The sequence below is a fragment of the Psammomys obesus genome, unplaced genomic scaffold (genome assembly GCF_907164565.1).
Source record: "Psammomys obesus unplaced genomic scaffold, mPsaObe1.curated_primary_1811, whole genome shotgun sequence".
NCBI lineage: Eukaryota > Metazoa > Chordata > Mammalia > Rodentia > Muridae > Psammomys > Psammomys obesus.
The window spans coordinates 1,395,790-1,415,861 of NW_026592481.1; the positions used below are offsets into that span (position 1 = coordinate 1,395,790).

Consider the following 20,072-nt stretch of genomic DNA (forward strand, 5'->3'; position numbering starts at 1 on the left):
TTAGTCACTGTTATATGGTGGTGATGAAATACCACAACCAAAACAACTTATGAAAGGAAGTGTTTAGTCTGATTCTTGTTTCTAGTTTCAGAGGGTGAATTCATGATCATCATGGCAGAAAGTGTGGTAGGAGACAGGTAGGCATGACACTGGAGCAGTAGCTGAGAACCCACATGTTATCTGTAAATTGCAGGCAGAGAAGGAGTAAGACTGGGACTGGCATGGAGGTTTGAAACCTCAAAGTCCATCCCCTTTGACACACTTCTTTCAACAAGGTCACACCTCTTCCAACAAGGCCAGACTTCCCAATCCTTCCCAGAAGTTCTACTAACTGGGAACCAAGTATTCAAGCATAAGCCTATGGGGCCATTCTCATTCACATCACCATACTTAACCACTGAGTCATCTCCCTTGCTGCCCCAAACAGTTTTTAAGATGCAGAAGTGGCATTGCCTATTTGTTTTTACATAGAATTCTATAACAGGAAGGCCCCAAACTATGAGATTTGAGGAGTAATGAATGCCAAAAATATAGACACTTAGGTGAACAGTGCATATCAGTATAATTAAATGTTTTCTTGCTAAGCCTTCCTTGGAACACATGCAAAAATCCTTCATGATTATCAAGCCTCATAGTATTCAAAGGATACAAATGAAAAAAAAATCCACTCTCCCATTCTCCCTCTATTACAAATGAAGACACAGGCTTTCCAGATGATATTCGATTATTAGACACTTGCTTCTACCATTCTGTAATATAGATCTTCCTTTGGATTGTTTTAGAAGTCATTGAAGAAATCACCTCTAAGATGATTTGTCATGCTTTCCCTGCACACTGGGTTTTGTTAGGTTTTAGGGTCTGAGACACCTAGTTAGAGGAGAGATGCAGAGTCAGATCAACCTTCAAGCAAAGGGTTTCTTAGAGTTAACAAAGCATCAAGATTTTTTTTTAAAGGAAAGCATTATCCTGCTTGGTGAGAGAGTAGGGAGAGAGGAAAGTGTGGCATTAGGAAATGGGTCCAAGGTTGACTGATATCACCGTATTAGATTAGAGACACCTTTATTTTTTTTTTCTTTTTGAAATAAGACAGTGTTTCTGAGGAGGGTGTTTGAAAAGTCTCAAGGACATATTTGGATAAAGAGCTTTCAGAAGAACAATGGGTCTAGTTAATATGTGATGTATCCGATGGTCTCTTTTTCTGCCTGTAAACCAAAATCTATTTAGCATTTTGATATCTGAAAGAGCCCTTTCCCCATTTTCAAGAAGTACCCATCTCCAGGAAGCTGAGGAAAAGAAAACTGTGAGGGGAGGAAAGATGTAACTGGATATGGCCTGTCATCTTTCTACAGTGGCTGGGTTGATAAAAAAAAAAAAGGGGGACTACCTGGAGGTGTCAGGTCTAACAGGTTTCTATTATATAATGTTGGAAAGGTATGATTAGCATCATCACAGGAATGCCTGATTGAACCATACTCACATCAGCAACACACCTGGCAGAATGAGATGGTAATAAAACTGAAGGATACCATAGTTAACCATTGTGCTAAGATGAAACTAAGAAGCTCTCAAGAAAAATGGGATGTATAGGCACCCACTCCTAAAGACAATAACCTGTAACCATCAAAGTTTGGCATATGAGGTTTTCCAGTGATAAGTGAGAGACACTGAAGAACTCTCTCTGTTTATCCACTGGCACCAAGGCAGAGTGGGTTAAAGCATGGGTTTGTTCTTATGTTTCAGTTAGTAGTTATTTTTAATCTACTCCAGAACCCTCATTCAGTTTCACTAATACTTATAAAACTTATATATAGTTATAAGACTTTAGCTCTGTTAATCTAGTCACCCTTTGAAGTTATAATTCTCCAACTGGAACATTCAGAGATACCTGGAATATATGACAGTAGGCCAGAAACTCTAAAAAGCCCTTAAATAAATATGGTGATAAATATGGCATATTTACTTAAAGCATAAGTATAGAGATTTAGGGGAAATGTTCACTAATGGTAAATGAGAGGCTGAGTCAAGAGAGGAGAATAGACCTTAAAAGAGAGAAGTAGAGCATTCTCTTAGTATGGATCTCAGACCCTGAGTCTCAAACACAACTATGCTTCTGAGAGAAGATGTGATGGATGTATGGTAGAAGACATGATGATTGCACAATCAGGATACAGTGTATTGCTAAATGTGATGTTAGGGACCAGAAGGGTGATTGTATTCCAGAAGAGGCCAATACAGATAAAGGACCATGGTCAGGGGCTAGAGAGGTGGTTCAGTGGTGAAGAGCACTTGCTGCTCTTCCAGAGAACCCAAGTTTGATGCTCAGAACCACCCAAATAAGGTGGGTCACATCCACTTGTAATTCCAGCTCTAGGGCATCAAGCTCCCCTTTTTGGCCTCCACAGGCATCAGCACTCATGTGCATATTCATCCATACATGCATATAAAGACTAAAATATTCTTTTTTTTTTTTCTAAAAAAAGGATTTGAGTACTTTCTTTCCCCAAACCCATACAAGACCCTTTGAATGAATGGAGGCACATCCATGTTAACTGATTTAAGAGCAGGAAGCTGTAGAGTAATCAGCAAACTAAGTTTCCCAGAATGTTCTTAACTTTGGGATTTCATCTCATCCCAGTTAAAATGGTCAAGACCAACAAAACAACTGACAACAAATGCCTGCAAAGTTGTGGAGAAAGATGATCCCTCATTCACTGTTGGTTTGGAATGCAAATTGATACAGTCACTCTAGAAATCAGTATGGAGAATTCTCAAAACCTTGAAAATAACTTTACTGTATGATCCAGCTATACTACTCTGAGGCATATGCCCAAAAAACTCAATATCTTACTTCACAGAGACTTGAACAGCCATTTTATTCACAAAATCCAAGAAAAGAAAACACTCTAAATGTCCTTAAATACATGAATGTCTAATAAAAATGTGAACATATACACAATGAAATACTATTTTGCTATAATTAAAAAAGAAATTAAAAACTTTCCAGGTAAATGTGGGAGCCTAGAAAAATTTTATTGAGTGAGATAATTGAGACCCAGAAAGACAAATGCCACATGTTCTCTCTCACCTGAAGTTCTCAACTCCAAATCTTTAAATGTGATTATACAACATGAAGAAATCACAGAAACCAGGAATTACAAAGGGACATAGGTAGGGATGGGTGGGAGGGAAATAATAGGATACAGGTAATATGACGTGGCAAACAGGATAAATGAGGAGTGGACTCCAACTGGTAAAGAAGGTGGGAGGTCAGTATAGAAGGAGAAGGAGCAACAAATAATATCAGGGTTGTATGATAAACCCTCAAAGAATTATTTTATATTTACCTGAAGTTATATGCAATATATATTATGTACACACATATATATATATCATTATATATAACAATAATATATATAATATAATAATATATTATATATACATTATATATGTGTGTATATTATGTATAATATATTAATATATTTTGTTTACACAATATATACTATATTAAATATATATTATATATAAGTATGTAAGTATAAACACATACATAAGTGGCAATCACCTGTCAGTGGCAACTAACAGCTGTATAATTAGAGATATGGCTCACTCAACAGGAGGGAAGTCATGCCTGGTGCTGGAAATCTAGCCAACTTTCCAGGGATAATGAAATCATGTGTCTTAGAAAAGAAACTACTACCGTTGCTTTGCTAAACAGCTCAATTCCTTATCTATCTTCTAAATCTTATCCTTATATCCTCAGATATCAGATAATTGTAGCTATGACTCCTTATCAAATAAGCGTTACTTAACAGCAAATTGAGCCCATCACAGAAACCAAAACTGGGCACAATGCAGAGACCAAGATATCCTTGGGAACCCAGCCCAAACTCATACATCTATATGTCAGCTTCTGCATCTGTGACTCAAGGAACACTTCAGATGAGAGGGCAGAAAGAGTCAGAATTCCAGTAAGTCTTCTGTGAAATAGTATTCCCCAAATATATCTATGTAAAAAAAGACCAAAATATTGGCAATATCAACTTACATGTTAACACTGAAGAAGGAAAATTTGATAGGGTCCCTCCATAGACAAAATCTACAAGCAAGTATTGATTAGTGAGAGGATGAGAATTAGCCTCTCCCAGAGATGAGCCCCCTTATTGATTAATGCAAAGTTGTCAGCCTTCAAACCATATACACACAAACAACAAAAATGGATTCAACAGGTTGTGTTTGTGTATGGATACTCATACATACACAACAAATATCATCAAAGAAAAGTAGTTATCAACTTGAGAGTGTGAAGGATGGTTTAAGAGAGGGTAGCTAAAGAGGGGCTGGAGGAGGAAAAGAGGAAGAAGTATATAGGTCTATTTCAATTAAATACATTCTGAAAAAAGAAAAAAATGAAGACTAAGGAAGCTTAATCATAGACAAAGAAAGTCAGAATTTAACTAGTGGTAGGCTGGTAAGTGTTAAACAACCAGCTCCCTATCTCAACAAAAGTTCCTCATTTATTACATCTTGATTTTTTAGGATGTCAATTTCTTTTAAAATATATATTTATTTTTATTTTATGTGTAAGTATTTATTCCAAGCGCAGTACCTGTGTTCAGTACCCATAGAAGTCAGGAGATGGTATTGGATCCCTGGAACTGGAGTTGCAGACAGTTGACAGTTGCCATGTGGGTGCTGTGATCTTCCTTATCCTCTGGAAAAGCAGCCATTGCTCTTAACTGCTGAGCCATGTCTCCAGCCAAGCATTTTAAAATTTCAATTTTTGTGTAAATATTGGCACCTGGCCAATTTTGTGCTACAAGAATGATGTCACTGAGTGAACAGTTGAGGATATATTTGTAGAATTGCTCCTGTAATCCAGTATTTGTTGAGTCTAAAATGCCAGTGGGCTAAACACACCCAGAGACAATGACCATGAAATACCCCACCTTTATATACTGACATACTACAAATTCATATGCAAATTTAATCAGAAAGCCTTTCCCCCATCATTTCTCAATTCTTTCTATCACCTGCCCACTTTTCTCCTAGTCTACTGCTACCTCCATATTTAATTTGTCATTTCCTCTTACGTGGTTTCTGCAAAGGCTGCCAAACTCATCTTCCTCCTTCTCCTATTCTCTAGGATTCATCCATCAAATAACATCAGAGCATTCAACGTGAACCAGATCAATTAGAGTAATGTCTAACTACTCAGTAAATAGAAAACAAAGTCTTTCTCATTGTTTACATTGTGCATGGCCTGACTCTAGTCGCCTTGTCTGACCTTAAATCATGTCTACCCTTTCACTACATACCAGCCATCTGGACTGTTTTCTGTTCCACATTCAAGCCAAATTAATAAGCATACTATTCTTGCCACCTGCTGTTTCCTCTTCCTGAAATTTAATTTCTTCTCTTCCTGTGGCCAGACCATTTCTACCTCTTTCATATCTGCTCAAGTGACACATGTTTGGAGAGGGAGGGCTTCACTGGCCAGCAACCTTTCTATCCTCCTGTGTCATAATAGTGATAGGAATAGTGATGTGGTTACCACAAATCAGGCAGCATGTATGTGTGTTGATCTTTACAATGCCAGCTAAGGATATGAACAAGTCTTCACTCTTTCATTCAAAGTGATTGAGAGCAGAAAGAGTTCAGAATTTTTAAGACTTCAGAAAGTAACACAAATACTTCCAGTATTGCGTGATACCTTTTGGGTCCCAGAGATAACAACTTTTAATTAAAAATAAACATTTCTCCAACACTACACAGGGTTTTCTACTCTGGGAGAGATTTTAAAAAGAATATGCAGGGAAGGGGCAGAGGACCTCCCCTATTAGTGGACTGGGAAGGGACATGGGAGAAGAGGAAGGGAAGAAATGAGGGAGGGAGCTATAACTGGGATGCAAAGTGAATAAATTGCAACAAATAAAAAAAAAAGAATACTCAGCTTTCTAGTTTAGGTCAAGATTCTCCTTCAACATGCATTAAAAATTGTTGTCACATTGCTATCAACTAGGTTAGGATGAAGACATTTGAGACTTCACATGGCAGACCTACAGTATTTTATAGATATATCAACTGGGAGAGTTTTCATCGACAGAAAGGTGTCTGTTTTGTATTAGCCTTAATAGCAGTTAGTGCAGTGAGGTTTTCTCACACTTAACTGGTGTTCCATTATGAATACACAAGTGAAAGAATGTATGCGTGAAGAAATGAGTGTATGTCAAAGAAAACAAACTGCGTAAAAAAAAAAAAATCTCCTGGTGTTGGAAAGATGGCCAAGTGACTAAAAACACAGGCTACTGGTTTCATTCCCAGCACTCACATGGCAACTCACAGTTATTTGTAATTCCAGTTCCAGGTATTCCTACACTCCCTTTTGTCCTCTGTGGGCAGTGCACACACATGGTGCACAGACACACATGCAGACAAAACATCCATACAAAGAAAATAAAAATAAAGAAAAAAGTGTCTCCTCAGGGAAGTTCCTCAGTCTACAATCACATACTCAACATAGGTCTCCTTCATAGGTCTTTCATCTCCTCAATGCTTTTTTTTTTTTTTTTTTTTTTTGTGGAAATGGGTTGGGAACTTCTGTTTTCAAAATGACCAGTTCAATTCCTATCCTCTCATTTCCTACTGTGCCAAATCTGCATGAAGCTGTAGAGGGAGTGCTGGATTATGAATGAGAAGAACTGGCTCCTAGTCCTGGTTTGGTTGTTCACTACCTAGCTCTGTGTCAGATTCTTTGCTTAGAAGACCTCTCGCAAGAAACCGACTGACTCAGAAATAATGTCATGTACACACCATGTACATCCCATGACCAAGGCAATGGACACAGACTAGACTGTGTTGAACTGTTCCTTAGCTAGTGATTGCACCAACTACTCAGTGAGAAGAAAATATGAGCAAATCTTAGAATTCCACCTTTCCTTTTTAATTAATTAAATAATTACAATTTATTCACTTTGTATCCCAGGTGTGGCACCCTCCCTCTTCTCCTCCCAGTCCCATCTACTCTCCCTCTTCTCCCTCTATGCCCTTTCCCTAGTCCACTAATAGGGGAGGAACTTCTTTCCTTCTATCTGACCCTAGACTATCAGGTCTCATCAGGGCTGGCTGCATCATCTTCCTCCATGGCCTGAGAAACACTTAAAGAAATGCCCAACGTCCTTTGTCTTCTGAGAAATGCAAATCAAAATGACCCTGAGATTCTACTTCCCAGCCATCAGAATAGCTAAAATAAAAAAAAAAAAATAAGGGATGACACCTGCTGGAGAGGTTGTGGAGAATGGGGAACCCTCCTCCATTGCTGGTGGGAATGTAAACTTATACAACCACTTTGGAAGTCAATTTGGTGCTTTCTCAGAAATTAGTTTTGTTTGTTTGTTTGTTTTTTAAATCACTGTGACAAAAAACAACTGGGGCAACTGATGGGAGGAAGGATTTATTTTGGCTTACAGTGACAGTGTCTTTCAGTTTAATCATACCAGTGGACGCATCTCAGTCCACTTTGATGGGAGTCTGCTACTCACATTGCGTCTTCAGGCAGATAGCAGAGGGACAAGAAGTGGGGTGGCTCTCTAAAATCTCAAAGCCCACCTCCTAGGTGAACTTCTTCCTCCAGCAAGGTTCTACCTCCTCAAGGTTATACAGCTGGAGACCAAGTATTCAAACCAATGAACTTGTGATGCACAATTCATATCCCAAATATAATACCTATTTACTCACATGCATTCTTTCATTGATGGTTATGTATTAGTTACATAGAAAATACATGGTCTGTGCACTTAGGGACCTCAAAATGTTATGGAGGGAAGGAAAAACTATACAAATGTAAAATACAGTGTAAAACTTTATTAGTTTTCGAGACAAAATGCTAACCTTTCTATTAGGTCTAGTTTAAATACACATTGTTCTTGTTCTGTGGAGTGTTTATTTTTCATACTGTCAATTCCTTTGATTATTCTCAGAGTCTGAAAACATCTTTACATACTTTTCCTCATCTGACAGTGACAAAAATATTTATTTACTTATTTTTTTATTGAGCAAATCCCACTTTGAAAAATGATTGTATTGCCATTCTCTGTTGCAGATAAACATGGCCATGTGACCAAGCTTTTGCAAACAGGATGTTAGAGGAAAGCAGATACTCAACTTCTGAAACCTGTTCTTAACCAGGGAAGATATCCCCTTCTTTTCCATGTACTTTCACTGGTTTCCTTTTAATATGGACACTGTTGCTGGCAGCCTTCTTTGATGGAGCAAATGAGAAAAATGTATTTGTGGTTATACAACAGAGGGAATAATTCAGAACATCTAAATCTACCCTTTTGTGAGTTCATAGAGTGGGGCCAACACATGACTCTGAGTTACTGATTTCTGCATATTTATGAGAAATCAAAACACTGTTATGGTATGCCTGTTAATTTAATTCTTTTTCTACCCATGAAAACCTAGTTTCTGTTGCTCACTTATGTGGAGCTCCTGTCCCTTCCAAATCTTTCTGTCTCCCTTTCTTTTATAAGATACCCTGCAATCTGTCCAAAGTTTGGCTACGAGTCTCAGCATCTGCTTTAACACCACAGAGGTCCTCTGTGGTAGGCTCCTCTCCTGTTCCCTATTTTCCCCTCTTCCAATGTCTATCCCGTTTGCCTTTCTGAATGAGCATTGAGCATCTTACCCAGGGTCCTTCTTCTTGATTAGCTTCTTCAGGTGTACAGATTTTAGTATGTTTATCCTATATTATATGTCTAATATCCACTTATAAGTGAGTATACACCATGTGTGTCTTTCTGCTTCTGGGTTTCCTCACTCAAGATGATCTTTTTTAGTTCCCACCACTTGCCTGAAAATGTCATGATTTCCTTGTTTTTAATTGCTGAGTAGTATTCTATTGTGTAAATGAATCACAATTTCTATATCCATTTCTCAGTTGAGGGACATCTGTGTTGTTTCCAGATTCTGGTTATTACAAATAAAGCTGTTACAAACATGGTTGAGCAAATGTCCTTGTATACTTGAGTGTATTTGGGATATATGCCTAGGAGTGGTATAGCTGAATCTTGTGATAGTGCTATTCCCAATTTTCTGAGAAAGTGCCAGATTGATTTCCAAAGTGGTTGTACAAGTTTACATTCCCACCAGCAATGAAGGAGTGTTCCCCTTTCTCCACATCCTCTCCAGCATTCGTTGTCACTTGAGTTTTTGATCTTAACCATTCTAATGGGTGTAAGGTTAAATCTCAGGGTCATTTTGACTTGCATTTCCCTGATAACTAAGGACATTGAGCATTTCTTTTTTTAAATTACTGAATTTTTTTAATTAATTAATTTTTATTAATTACAATTTATTAATTTTGTATCCCAGCTTTAGCCTCCTTCCTCTTCCCCTCCCAATTCCAGCCTTCCCCCTTTTCTCCTCCCATGCACCTCTCCTAGTCCACTGATAGGTGCGGTCCTCTTCCTCTATCTGACTCTAGCCTATCAATTCTCATCAGAACTGGCTGCATTGTCTTCTGCTATGGCCTGGTAAAGCTGAGCCCCCCTCAACGGAAGGTGATCAAAGAACCAGCCACTGAATTCATGTCAGAGACAACCCCTGTTTCCCTTACTAGAGAACCCACTTGGAGACTCAGCTGCCATGGGCTACATCTGTGCAGGGGTTCTAGGTTATCCCCATGCATGGTCCTTGGTTGGAGTATCAGTCTCAGAAAAGGCCTTGTACACAAATTTTTTTTTTTTTGGTTATGTTGGTCAACTTGTGGAGCTCCTGTCCCCTCCATGTCTTTCTCTCTCCCCCTTATTTCATAAGATTCCCTGCACTCTGCCCAAAATTTGGCTATGAGTCTCAGCCTCTCCTTTGATACCCTGGTGAGTATAGTCTTTCAGAGGCCCTCTGCATCTATTTTTCAGTTGAAGAGCATCTGGGTTATTTTCAGATTCTGGCTACTATGAATAAAGCTTGTATACTTGAGCATATTTTGGATATATGCCTAGAAGTGGTATTGCTGGATCTTGAGGTAGCACTACTCCTAATTTTCTGAGAAAGCGCTAGATTGGTTTCCAAAGTGGTTGTACAAGTTTACATTCCCACCAGCAATGGAGGAGGTTCCCTCCTTCTCCACATCTTCTCCAGAATGCATCATCCCTTCAGTTTTTGATCTTAGCCATTCTAATGGGTGTAAGGCGACATCTCAGGGTTGTTTTGATGTGCATTTCCCTGATAGCTAAGGATGTTAAGCATTTCTTTAAATGTTTCTCTGCCATTCTATATTCCTCTATTGAGAATTCTCTCTTTAGCTCTGTATCCCATTTTGTAATTGGATTGTTTGATTTGTTGCAGATTCACTTCTTGAGTAATTACTTATTCTGGATATTAGTCCTCTGTCATATATAGGGTTGGGGAAGATCCTTTCCCAGTCTGTAGACTGACGTTTTGTTTTGACAACAATGTCCTTTGCTTTACAGAAGCTTTTCAGTTTCATGAGGACCCATTTATTGATTGTTGATCTTAGAGCTTGTGCTGTTGGTATTCTGTTCAGGAAGTTGTCTCCTGTGCCAATGAGGTTAAAGCTCTTCTCCACTTTTCTTCTAACAAGTTTAGTGTGTCTGGTTTTATGCTGAGGTCTTTGATCCACTAAGACTTTAGTTTTGTGCAGGGTGATAAATATGGATCTATTTGCATTTTTCTAAATGTAGACATCTATTTTTTCCCATTGTATGGTTTTGGCTTCTTTGTTAAAAATTAAGTCTCCATAGGTGTATGGGTGTATTTCTGGTTCTTCTATTCTATTCCATTGATCTACAATTCTTTTTCTGTAACAATACCATGCAGTTTGTATTACTGGAAACCTGGTTTTAAACTGTAGAATTTAGAAATAGTTTGCCAACCACAAGAAAGCTGTAATTGTGTAATGTTGATTTTGTCAAGCTATGGGCAAGAGAAAGTCAGATTTTGGAGGCTGAAAAGCTGGTGGCTCACTTTATGCTGTCCTGTATGGACCACTTGGCAGACTAGCTATCTGTGTTGTGTTAAAAGGAAGACTCTGTACAGACCAAGTTTACTCTTATGAGAAATGGTTCAGCAGTATTGATACTAACAATGTGTGCTGGATGGTTCTCTCTGTGGCTTAGCAGTCTTATGAGTGAAACAAACTAAGACAACAGGGCTGGAATGAAATACAATTTTTTTTACAGTGATATTTTGTCTGTCTGCAGCGCAGAGTGCAAAGTTGAATAAGGCTTTCTTTAATTTGGAACATGGTTGTGTAGAAAAAGGCAACTACTTTACCACAAACAAAAGTAGACACAATAGATAGAGAAAGCAGAGCCTTAGAGAAAATCGACCTCTGCCCACATACATTGTTTTCAAATGCTTTCCATTAGGCATTTGCTAGCAGACAATGAAAACCAGTTCAGAGAGAAAATCTGATTAAAAATTTGTCTTTCCTTAGACTCACATAGCCTCAGGAGGGATGATCCATTTGAAAGAGGAACACAGAACACAGAAAAAAAAAAAAAAAGACAGTACACTGCAAATGATCTGGTACTGCTCTAATATGATAGCTGCAAGTCACTTTGTGGCTATTTCGTTTTAAGTTGATTGAAATTCAGTTTCACAGTCACACTAACTGTAATTGAAGTGCCCCCAAAGCCCTAAGAAGCTTATGGCTCCTGTACTTAAGGTCACAGAAGTGACATATCTTCACCATTGCAGAAGGTTCTGCATGACATTGATCTAGACCAGAAGTTGGCAAATTTTTTACATGAAAGCAAATATTTTTGTGACTTTTGAGTTAGCCTAGGATATAGTGTGAAATCTGGGCTCAAAGGAACAAATGCAAAAGTAAATAATTGACAATATTTTATTTATTTATTTATTTATTTATCTATCTATCTATTTATTTATTTAATTATTTTTTATTTCTTCTTCTTTTTATTATTAATGGTAGTTTATTCACTTTGTATCCCAGCAGTAGCCCCAAACTCCCTCCCTCTTCTCTACCCATGCCTCTTCCCCAGTCCACTGATAGCGGTGGTCCTCCTTCCCTTCCATCTGAGCCTAGCCTATCAGGTCTCATCAGGACTGGCTGCATTGTCTTTCTCTGCGGCCTGATAAAGCTGCTCCCCTCTCAGGGGGAGGCAGATCAAAGAGCAGGCCACTGACTTCATGTCAGAGACAGTCCCTGGTCCCATTACTAGTGAAACCCACTTGGATACTGAGATGCCTTGGGCTATATCTGTACAGGGGGTTATCTCCATGAATGGTCCTTAGTTGGCTTATCAGTCTCAGAAAAGATCCCTGGGCCCAGATTTTTTTTTCTGTTCTTGTGGAGCTCCTAGCCCTTTCAGGTCTTTCTGTGTCCCTTTTCTTTCATAAGATTCCCTGCACTCTGCCCAAAGTTTGGCTATGAGTCTCAGCATCTGTTTTGATACGCTGCAGGGAAGAGTCCTTCAGAGGACCTCTGTGGTAGGCTCCTGTTCTGTTTCCTGTTTTCTCCCTCTTCTAATGTACATCCCATTTTCCTTTCTGAAGGAGGACTTGTCATCTTATCCAGGGTTCTCTTCTTGATTAGTTTCTTTAGGTGTATAGATTTTAGTATGTTTATCCTATAGTATATGCCTAATAGCCACTAGTAAGTGAGTATATACCATGTGTGTCTTTCTGCTTCTGGGATACCTCACTTGGGATAATCTTTTCTAGTTCCCACCATTTGCCTACAAATTTCCTGATTTCCTTGTTTTTAATTGATGAGTAGTATTCTAATGTGTAAATGCACCAATGACAGTACTTTTATTATGAAGTTACTTAAATAAACACTTAGCATGTAACAGATCAGAATTACAAGATCCAGTGCTAAGAAAAAGAAGTAGGGAAACAGGTTGAACGTATGGGTCATAATCTACAGACAGCCAGACCAGATCTAGATAAAATCTTAGGCTGTACATGGCATTAATTCTAAACACATTCAATCCAAGTTCAGCAAGGATAAAAATAAATTGTATTTCTGGCACAATCTGTAAATCTATTCACATTGCTTATTTCAAAATGATGTACACTTCCTATTTCCAAGCGATGGATTCAATTTCAAGAAAGAAAGTGAAAAGCAGATATGCTGTAAGGTGAACAAGGTGAGACCCAGGTAACCAAAACAAGGGTTTTGCTCTCCTAGCTGTTTACCATACTATCCCTCTTTCTCTGTATTGGCAGGGAGCAAACACCTTTAAGCAGCTGAACTGATTTGTCTTTATATAAATTGTATGTCATTGTTATGATGCAATCCAGGCACATCATGAGCTAAAGGGACACATTTGTTAAAGAAATCAAAGCTTTAAACTTTTTCAAAATCCCATAGGAGCCTCACATTTAGTAAGGCCTTTGCCCCAAACATCAGATTTCCTGGATGTGGGTTGGTGATGCAGTGTTCTTCAATGAGGTTGCTTACAGGAACATGGGTAAGGAGTTATTGACAGAAACAGCAGCAACTTATCAGTCTCTACCACTGAGGAAAATGTCCCTTCTTCCCCAAGCAACTGTTAACTGCCTATCTCAATCCCCAGAGTAGAGGGTAGGGCTCCTGAACCCATTCTGCCTCAAGAAGGTAATATTTATGGTCCTAATCTTGTGCAGATTGAAGATCAGAGTCTATCACTGGTACAAAGAGAGACTGAGAAGAAGTTCAGTCTCTAAAGAAAGTGGTTGAAGTATGGCTCAGAAACGTCACTGGAAGGGTAGGGAAATGAATCTTCATTAAGACTCCATTATTATCCTTGCTTCTAGCGCTATCTTTTTGACTCTGAAACTCCTGTGAGAGCACTGACTTCATCTGTGTCATCTCAGAACAAATGTAGCCAAGGAGAGGTTACCAGTACACATGTCCTATGCTCAGTGGTTAAGCTCAAGTAGAACTAACCCTTAAAATATTTGAAAGCATTGGGAACTTCTCTTACCTTCCCATGGAGGATGCACTGCAAGCCTGGTACTTGGAGATACCTTCAAATTTTGCAATGAAACTCCTGCTAGTAGGAATCTGAACTGTAGTGCAAAAGCTGGGCTTTGAGCAAGCAGCTGAAGGATGAAAATGCACTGTCTAGACAGCCTTTCCAAATGTATTATTAAAGAGAAGGCATGTCTTTCTGAAGCTGCCCAATTCAAACAATCTTTGGGAAGCATTGTTTAAACATAGAAAATATTTCCTTATTCTGATAGAAACTTCCCCTTTTAAAGTATCTGGAAGTACTTGTTTAAAAATATGTTAGTTTCAATTAACATAATTTTAAAATGTAAAGCTAAGTCTCTGTCTGTCTGTCTCTGTGTTACAACACATCCACATGATTTTGTTTCACTTGCTTTGGGGTGGGGGAAACAATGAGTGCCTAAAGACATGCATCTTTCAGTAATTTGACTTATAAAACGTGTAGTAACCTGTGACATAGGCCTGGCTTTGATAATGAACCACAGCTAATTATACATGCAAATATACGGGGTAAATCTGGATGCTTAATTAGTGAAGTAATTATGGCCAAAATGGAAATATGCAATTTTCTATGCACAGGTGTTTCTATTCTCTTAGTAAATCACTTCATTTGCTAAAATGGAAAATGCAGAATACATGTGGAGCAGCCATGAATCATTTGTATGTATATGCACATGCTCTCTCTAATGGCTGCCTTCTATTCTTAGCTTATGCCACTTGTTAAAATAGACATATCATTTGGCTAGTATCACTAACTCTTCACACTGAAGTTGAAAAGGCACAGAAATACCTTTCTTTTACTGAGGAAGAAGTGAACCTGAAAAGCGATTGCAACCTAAGAGGCAAACTAATTTATGATCGATCACCTGAAAGTTGCCTTGTGTAGTCACAGGAAGCAACTCAATACAACTTGTGTTTGCAGTTTTGTGAATTTCCTCTTGGATTAAATGGTTCCTGGGACTCTAATATCTAGCTTATATTCTTTGGGGAGAGGAGGGAGACAAGTATTAGAAAAGTATTCAAGTCAGGCCTGGTATAGCAAGACTGTAATCCCACTGCTTGGGAAGCTGAGGTAGAAAGATGGCAAGTTCGAGTGGAGCTTAGCAAAATTAGCAAGATCTTGTCTCCGAACAAAATAAAAAGTAGAACGCTGTGGATGTGGATGTGGATGTGGATGTGGATGTGGATGTGGATGTGGATGTGGATGTGGATGTGGATGTGGATGTGGATGTGGATGTGGATGTGCAGGAGAGCTTTCTTAGCATGGATGAAGGCCCAGGCTCAATCCTAAGTACAAAATTTTAAATAAGACAGTATTCTTATGTTTGGGATGAGTCTAGGGTTGAAGGGGGGGGGGGAACTTCTTTGTTTCTGCATTTCTTAAGAATTTTATTCTCTACCCGGAATTGCTTCCTTAGGCATTTTCAAAATTTATAAGCTCAAAGGAACTCCCTAGTAATGACATCACTCAACAAACACTACTGGTAATCTTGTCAGTGCTAGACACCATTGGAAGGGAGAAAATGAATCAGATCTTCATACCTACTGAAGTAGGAATGAAAAAAATGAAGTAGAAAGCAAAAAACTCCACTGTTCTCTTGCCTAAAAGCCTACCTGTTTTTCTGCAGTATAGACTGTCAAAGCAGATGCTGAGCCTGATGGCCAACTGATGGGCAGAGTGAATGGAATTTTATGTAAGAAGTGGGAAATAGTAAGAACCGGAGGGGACAGGAACTCCACAAGGAGAGCAACAGAACAAGATAATTTGAACACAGGGAACTTCCCAGAGACTCATTATCCAACCAAGGACTATTCGTGGAGATAACCTAGAACCCCTGCACAGATGTAGCCCATGGCAGCTCAGTGTCCAAGTGGGTTACATAGTAATGGGAAGAGGGACTGCCTCTGACATAATCTGATTGGCCTGTTCATTGATCACCTCCCCCTGAGGGGGGAGCAGCCTTACCAGGCCACAGTAGAGGACTGATCAACTAAGATCAGAAAGGAGAAGAGAACCTCCCCTATCAGTGGACTTGGGGAGTGCATGCATGCAGAAAGGGGAGGGAGGGTGGGATAGGGAGGGGAGGAGGGAAGGGCTTATGGGGGGATACAAAATCAATAAAGTGTAATTAATAAAAAAATAAAAAATAAATAAAAATTAAAATTAAAAAAATTAAAAGTCCCCAAAGTATTTAGCACGACCTAGTTTGTGCGGTGATAAAAAAAAGCATATATTAATATTCCGTACTAGTGAGTTTCATTATTACATTTTGTGAATTATAATTATTTTGATTATTTTTTTACCTCTCCTACTTCAATTTTCATGCCTATTTATGCATGTATGAAGAGAGCTGGCTACATTTTTTCTGATAGAACTCTTTCTGCCGCAGGGAAATCCATGTGAGGGAAAAATAAGAAGTTAAAAGACAAGGGCTGATGGGTGTAAGGTGACATCTCAGGGTCGTTTTGATTTGCATTTCCCTAATGGCTAATTACATTGAGCATTTCTTTAAGTGTTTCTCTGCCATTCTATATTCCTCTATTGAGAATTCTCTGTTTAGCTCTGTTCTCCATTTTTTAATTGGATTACTTGGTTTGCTGCTTTTCAGCTTCTTTAGTTCTTTATATATACTGGATATTAGCCCTCTGTCAGATAAAGGGTTGGTGAAGATTCTTTCCCAATCTGTAGGCAGTCATTTTGTTTTGATGATCAGAATGGCCAAGATGAAAAACTCGAGTGACAAAATATGCTGGAGAGGTTGTGGAGAAAGGGGAACCCTCCTCCACTGCTGGTGGGAATGTAAACTTGTATAACCACTCTGGAAATCAATCTGGCGTTTTCTCAGACAACTAGGAATAGCGCTACCTTAAGATCCAGCCATACCACTCCTAGGTATATATCCAAAAGAGGCTCAAGTACACAATAAGGACATTTGCTCAACCATGTTTGTAGCAGCTTTATTTGTAATAGTCAGAAGCTGGAAACAGCCCAGATGCCCCTCGACTGAAGAATGGACACAGAAATTGTGGTACATCTACACAATGGAGTATTACTCAGCAATGAAAAATAAGGAAATCATGAAATTTGCAGGTAAATGGTGGGACCTGAAAAGGATCATGCTGAGTGAGTTGTCCCAGAAGCAAAAAGACACACACTGTATCTACTCACTCATATAAACATACAACATAGAATAAACCCACTAAAATCTGTACATCTAAACAAACTAAGCAAAAGAGAGGACCTTAACTAAAATGTTCAATTCCCATCCTGAAAGGCAAAGAGGAAGGACATCAGAAGAAGAAGAAAACAGGAAACAACCTAGGAACCTGCTACAGAGGACCTCTGAAAGCCAGAAGAAGAAGAAAACAGGAAACAACCTAGGAACCTGCCACAGAGGGCCCCTGAAAGCTTCTGCCGTGCAGAGTGTCAAAGCAGATGCTGAGCCTGATGGCCAACTGTCGGGCAGAGTCAATGGAATTTTATGTAAGAAGTGGGAAATAGTAAGAGCTGGAGGGGACAGGAACTCCACAAGGAGAGCAACAGAACAAGAAAATTTGAACACAGGGAACTTCCCAGAGACTCATACTCCAACCAAGGACTATTCATGGAGATAACCTAGAACCCTGACAATGCAGCCACTTCTGATGAGAACTGATAGACTAAGATCAGAGAGAAGGAGAGGAGGACCTCCCCTATCAGTGGACTTTGGGAGGGGCATGCATGCAGAAAGGGGGGGAGGGTGGGATCGAGAGGGGAGGAGGGAGGGGCTTATAGGGGATACAAAATTAATAAATTGTAATTAATAAAAGTTAAATAAAAAATTTTAAAAAATATGGTGGCTTAGAGAAGCATTGAAATTTGAGGATTTTAAAATTTCATTTATTTATTTATTTATTTATTTATCTATGTCTTTATGTATTTATTTATTTATTATATTCATTCATTTATTTATTTATTTATTTATTTATTATTTATTTATTTATTTATTATTATAGTTTATTCACTTTGTATCCGAGCAGTAGCCCCTTCCCTAACCCCCTCCCAATCTTTCCTCTCTCTTCTTTTCGTATGTCCCTGCCCCAGTCCACTGATAGGGGAGGTCCTCCTCCCCTTCCATCTGACCCTAGTCTACCAGGTCTCATCAGGACTGGCTGCATTGTCTTCCTCTGTGGCCTGGTAAGGCTGTTCCCCCTTCAGGGGGAAGTGGATCCAAGAGCCAGTTCCTTAGTTCATGTCAGAGACAGTCACTGTTCTCATTACTAGGGAACCCTTTTCGACACTGAACTGCCATGGGCTACATCTGTGCAAGGGTACTAGCTTATCTCCATGCATGGTCTTTGTTTGTATTATCAGTCTCAGAAAAGATCCTTGGGCCCAGATTTTATGGTTCTGTTGCTCTCCTTGTGGAGCTCCTATTCCCTCCATGTCTTTCTATCTCCCTCTTCTTTCATAACATTCCTTGCACACTGCCCAAAATTTGGCTATGAATCTCAGCATCTGCTTTGATACCCTGCTGGGTAGAGTCTTTCAGAGACCCTTGTGGTAGGCTCCTTCCATGTTCCCTATTTTCTCCCTCTCCCTATGTCCATCCCGTTTGCCTTTCTGAATGAAGATTGATCATCTTCCCCAGGGTCCTCACTCTTGATTAGCTTCCTTAGGTGTACAGATTTTAGTATGATTATCCTATATTATATGTCTAATATCCACTAATAAGTGAGTATATACCATGTGTGTCTTTCTACTTCTAGGATACCTTACTCAGGATGATCTTCTCTAGTTCCCACCATTTGCCTGCAAAAGTCATGATTTCTTTGATGTTTAAAATCAGTATTTATGAAATGAAAAAGTGTTGAAGTGGATATTTAAAGAAAAAGCGTGACAAACAAAAGGAAACACCTTTTGTAAACATCCCAAAATGGAGACTTTGCAGAATTGTCACAAATGGCCAAATGAAGAGAGTAAGGAAGTCGAATATGAAGGCAAAGGCAGAGAGGGAGACTAGGCATGCAGGTACATGCCTGCCATTCTTGGAATGCTGATATCTACTGTGCTTGAGAAAGAGAGCCACTCCATGTTTTCTAGCTGACTGCAAGCAGATCTTAATCTTTTAGAGTAGTGTGGAGAACAGAGAATAAAGAGCAAATGGGCAAATATGGAGACCAGTGGAGAGGTTTTTAAGGAAAAGCAAAATACTGAAATGACACTTCTGGAAGTGATGAGAACTGGCTGTGTACCAGTGAAGGTACAGGGACTTTAAAGTTCCTAGAGGAATATAAGGAGAGGTACTGAGCACAAAGTTTCTAGATGAATATAAGGAGTGATATTGAACAGTACACAGATTTCAAAGGGTTTTACTGTCAAGATAAAAAAGACACTGCCAGTAGTGTTTCTCTTTCCCACACACTCTTTCTCTTCTTCTGTCTTCCCACTTCATAGTCTAGTAAAAAGCCTTGCTCTACTACAGCGACCATATTACAGACATCACAAGAAGAGATATATATGAGGAGCCCCCACTGCTCTGGACCCCAAGCTGTCAAGGCTTCTAGGTAACCCAAACTACAATCTCTGTTTGAATATCACTGCATAAGAAAGTCAGTTGGAGAATTGCCCAGCCAAACTCAGGCAACCCCTGACCCGTGGCAGGAAGTAGTAGAGAATTGTCACTATTTGAAGCATTTACATTTGGAGGTGATCTCAGTGAGGAAGCTCAGTGATAGGTAATGGAACAGAGTCAGAAAGGACCTAAGGGTGAGAATGCCCTAGATAGGTACAAAAAAGGGAGGTGTGGGAAAATTCTCTTCTAATTGCTTTTTTTTTTTTTTTTTTTTTTTAGTGAAATAGGAAGAAAGGTAATTAGCTAAGAAGGAGTTGTCAGGAGATGAGATGTGCAGGGTTTGTAGCAAAGAGAATGTAGAGTTGTCCAAGAGATCATGAGTTGAACAGAAAATGAGGTATATTGCAAAGGACAACTTGAAGCAGGAACGACCTCCCAAATCTCAACAAAACTAACATTTTGGTGTATTAAACTACATTCCAGTCATTATTACACACACACACACACACACACACACACACACACACACACACACA

At 39.0% G+C, this 20,072-nt stretch overlaps 1 protein-coding gene across 2 annotated transcripts in view; it reads right to left on the reverse strand.

Moving 5' to 3' along the window:
• Tlr7 (toll like receptor 7) overlaps positions 1 to 20,072 on the reverse strand; it is a 30,097-nt gene that overhangs the window by 4,266 nt on the left and 5,759 nt on the right. Inside the window, exon 1 of one of the 2 annotated variants that reach the window (XM_055613339.1) lies at positions 4,607 to 4,683. The exons of the other annotated variant lie outside the window; for it this stretch is intronic. The gene's annotated coding sequence lies outside the window, so the exon portion shown is untranslated. Of the gene's footprint in view, positions 1 to 4,606; positions 4,684 to 20,072 lie in introns of those variants that run through there. 2 annotated transcript variants of the gene reach the window in all.